Raw genomic sequence first — 4,355 nt, 5'->3', positions numbered from 1 at the left:
CTTTCCCTATCTTGTTATGGGTTCTCCTCTACCTGCAGGGCTAAAATAACGAGAGAGAATCGGGCATGACAGCTTGCTATTGTTTTTATCAGCTGGAAAAGTCTGGGATAGAGCAGATGTTTAGAAGCATAACCGTGCTTTATAAACATTATTGAACCATTCTCTTACATGGCCCACTCCTCAGCTTTCTGAGGCTTTTGGCCAAAGGAGCTGATTGCTCCAGGTGCCAGAGAGTGTTGGTACCTGCATCTAACTTTCCCCCTTTGTTGGCCAGTTTCATCCGAACTGACACAATGTCTTCAGCTCTCTGAACTCCCCTCTTTGTAGGCTTCCTTTGCCTGAGGAGGAAGGAGGTTGGGAGACAAAGTGGTGGTGGTGAGTTATAAATGCCCCATTCAAGACTAAAGCTTCATTTGGAGCTCCTGTGTCATCAGATAACAAAGCTAATCCTGAGACTCAAATCCGCAGCAAAGAGAGCCCTGTATCATGGTGCTTGAGAGAGCAAGTATCAGGGTACAAACTCTTTAAGAGGTGAATTTGGCTCTGAAGTTGCCCCTCAAGACTTTGCTCCTAATCACTGACTGAACAGGCGCTATCTGGAGAGATGGCCTGACCGCATTTCAGAGCATTCAGCCTCCAGTCCTGCACAAGGCTCACTGTTTCCTACAGGACAAAAGAAGTCACCCAGACCTGGGGTTTGCTTGGATCCTGAGCACTGGTTCGACTACTGCAAGTTTTGTATCAGCAGGCTTGCTAGTCAGCCTCCTCCCTGTCCCCAAGCTCCACTTAGTGCCTGCTGTGGTTGGAATGAGCCCTGATCTGACTTGTTTGCTCTCAGAAATAACCAAGATCATGAGCTGTTGAGGGTGCATAGGAAACCAATGACTTTCCTTGCTTCTGCTTGAGGTTTCTCCTCTGGCGTTGTCTGCCAGAGAAGGTGGCAGTTTGACTGTGAGCCTTTACACCCTCATATCCCAAAGCAGGAAGAGGAGGGAAGAGACCTTGGCCAGAAGCTCAGCTGGCACCTGAATCCCAGGCACATTAGGAGAGGTGGGGGTCATTGGTCTTTTGCTTGCATGTGAGGTAAACTCTAGCCAAGGGTCTGAGTTCAGCTCCCAGTTTGCTGATCTGCTTGAAAAAGCCACTTGCAGCCTCCCCAGACTTTGGCCCTCCTTTTTTTTTCACATAGGAGGGAGAGCTCAAGATGAGAGGGGCTGAGCCTGGCTGGACAGAGGCCAGCAGTGCTGGCTGAATCCTCGTTTGTCAGTAATTCTCACCACAAAATAAAGAGCTGACAATAGGGTGATTGGGAAAACAATATCATCGTTTGCTTAGGAAAGCAGGAGTATATAGATGAACAATGCATTTCTACCTTCTGTGCAAAGCCATTGCCTTCTCCTTCTCAGTCTAGACATTGCAGGTGTAATCTGCCTTGCCTATAGAAGCACTTCTACCTCCACCTGAGAAATGGTTTTTGCAGCTCTTTGCTCTACCTGTTTTGTTTCTCCTTCCTCACTTGTTAAATGAAAGGCAACAACAGTGTGCTTAAACAGCTCTTTGTCCCATCAGCTTTGAGTGCTGCTGGTTGCCTAAGTCCCTCCAGCAGGCTCTACCTGAGGCAATGAAGGCAGTATTGCAAGTAAGAGCACAGCTGCACCACACTGAAGAATGTGACTGTTTTCTTCAAAATAATGCTGGCGGGCAGAAGCTGGGTTCAGTGCCAGTTCGCGCATGAACAGCCCTACCTAGCAAACTCCCTGGATGTCCTCTTGTCCACACTGTTGGGACCCAGCTCACTGGTGCAGCTGTGCACTCAGCTTTTCTATCAGAACCTCTGATCAGAGGGCGATGGAAAGACCATATAGCTCAGGTCTCTGAGTTCAGGCTGCATCTGGAAGGGAGACAGTTAGGGAAAAAAAAAGTTTCTTTGTATTTGCAAGCCACGCACAGTTGCCACCAAGTCTCTGAGAGACAAGCATGAAGTGCTTTTGCAGCCTCTTTCAGAGAAGAGCTGTGCTTTTAGAAACTGTTACCAGAGCTTTGTAGTTTGATCAGATGTTCAAGTTTCAAAGATGAGAGGGCCTCTGGTCCATCTACTGTTTCCTGTGTTTGCATTTACTGGTAAGAATTGGGACTCAAACAGCCTTGTGCTGGTCCTGGCATTTGGGGCTGGCTGAGGCAGCAGCGAGTCACTGAAGTACACGGACCCTGGACTGCTCTAGGAGCAGAGAAGCCTTAGTGCCTCTTCCCAAAGGCAGGTCTAAGCCAGCCCTGGCGTGTGCTGCACACATCTGCTGCTGGATCAGCCCAGAGAGCTGCCAAGGTGGCCTGAAGCCTCCTGAGCCTGAGCCTCCCCTCGGCTGTCTGTGGAAAGGGAACAGACATCGCCATAGGAATGGACAAGTGTGAAAGTGCTGTCCAAACCAGGTCCCTGAGAAGAGATTATGGCTGCTTTGACAACACAGTGTCTACCTATGGATCTCAGCAATTTGAAAGCACTGGTTCAGTGCCTCTTGGAATTCAGGTCCTAATGCTAATATGTGGAAACGAGTTATGGAGGAAATATAAACATGTCCTTGAAAAGTATCATATGTGCATGTTTTTTCCCTGTTTTTCCATGGTAATGCCAAAGCGTAAGGAGCAGTATGAATGATGGGGTATAGCAGGTATTGGCAAAGGTAACAAAAGATGTAGTTATATGTGGGGGAGGCTGTGTTGATAGGAGGGCTGAGTTAAGTATTTGTATTTTATTTTTCAATCTCGGATTGTACTATCTGCTTGGCATCTCAGGCTGGACACCCAGAATCTTAAAACATCACTGGCAGATGCAGCAAGAAAACTTGCGGCCTTCACTCCATACTCTAACAAAATGTACCCAGTCATGACAGACACTGAAGCCATTGCTCTTATCGACACAACCTCTCTCATGAGTTCACTGTAACTGAAACCTGCATTAAATCCAAGTTTTGCATGTCATTATTCAAGTGGGAGCAGCCACAGCGTACAGAATTCATTTTTCCCCAGAGGCAAGGAAAGCCTTGCACAATGATTGTTTTCTAAATCTTGCTAGACTGATACACTCGACAATGTCTTTCATATGTCTGGCAAGCTTTCTACAGACAGGACTGCAGACAAATCTACAGAGACTGCCAGGAGATAGCAGTGTCTTTGTACATCTCTCTTCCACCTTCCCATCAGCCACCAAAGGCACACGCTTCTTGAAGCCTGGTGTGAAAAGAAAAAAAACACAAGCAAAACTATACAATCATCAGTCCTTAGGGCTTTTGTAAGCTTTACATGACTCAATGTAAGAATCATACAAAGCAAAAGCACCCACTGTGATTCCACTTCAAATTTCTCAACAATAGCTTTCCATTTATATATATAAAAACCCAAACCAATATTGACTCCCATTGTACACCAAAACCCAAGTATGCTTGACAGGGTCACTGCTCTCCCTGCTGGGAGCAGGGCCAGCAGGGCTAATTCCAGCCCAATACACCATCCACAAGGGCACAAGACCTAAAAACCTATCCAAATGCTTGTGGGCCTTAGATCACCTTTATGTCAGCCACATCACAGCTTTGCAAATGATGTAGGTATGTGAATACATGTTTTTGCCAGTATTCAGACCTCTATGTTGCAGAGACATCACCTAAAACAAAGCACCTCATGGCCCAAAAGCACCCCCGGGCAGAGGACGGGGGATTCTCAGAGTCTAATGCTTTGCACCTGATTTAGGTGCTGAGCTGTACAAAGCCAGTTTTTCTGCTGTACCAAATTCTCAGGAAAAGAAAGGTCCTCCTGGGGGCAATGTACTTGTAGTCTAACACAGGTATTGAATAGTGTTCTTGAGGGACTTTTCCCTTTCCACAGGCTACAGAGGAAGCCTTGGGGATGAGCCTGCTGACTTGGGCAGGTACATAAAATAGCAGAACCTCTTCCTGTCTGTTTCCTCAGGGAGGGTAGATTTTAGGCTATGTCCTTGGGAGAAATACAATGTGAGACAGGGATGCTTGAGACATCATACTAAAACCCCCAAACTGTGTGCATGATTCACAGCAAACGCTGCCAGAAAATGATTGTCTAGCTGCAGTGCCCACATACAAAATACAAAGCTCACAAAGCCTTTTTCAAAGCATAATAGAAGTGTGATTATAAAAGACCCTTCATTATATCCTTAACTCTGCCTCTGTCTCTCTAATAATAGGAAAAAATATCCACAAAGCACAACTCCCACTTAGTAGTGCAGCGCCATTGTTCTGCTGTCATGTGTGACAAAGTAAAGCCAGGGTAACTTCACTGATGCGTATGTGGTCACTCTTCAGTCATTCTAGTAAAAAAGGGGGGGGGGG

At 46.5% G+C, this 4,355-nt stretch overlaps 1 protein-coding gene across 2 annotated transcripts in view; it reads right to left on the bottom strand.

Annotated features, from left to right (window-relative positions):
* LOC118452323 (high mobility group protein HMGI-C-like) overlaps nt 1-4,355 on the bottom strand; it is an 18,314-nt gene that overhangs the window by 10,521 nt on the left and 3,438 nt on the right. For both annotated transcript variants that reach the window (XM_035894770.1, XM_035894769.1), the window contains exon 2: nt 1-40. This exon is cut by the window's left edge and continues 184 nt beyond it. The gene's annotated coding sequence lies outside the window, so the exon portion shown is untranslated. The remainder of the gene's footprint in view (nt 41-4,355) is intronic.

Source organism: Egretta garzetta, unplaced genomic scaffold (assembly GCF_000687185.1).
Source record: "Egretta garzetta isolate BGI_Z169 unplaced genomic scaffold, ASM68718v1 scaffold215, whole genome shotgun sequence".
In the NCBI taxonomy this organism is placed as follows: Eukaryota; Metazoa; Chordata; class Aves; order Pelecaniformes; family Ardeidae; genus Egretta; species Egretta garzetta.
Note: the sequence above shows the minus strand (reverse complement) of the source record. Positions and strands in the feature narration are given on the sequence as shown.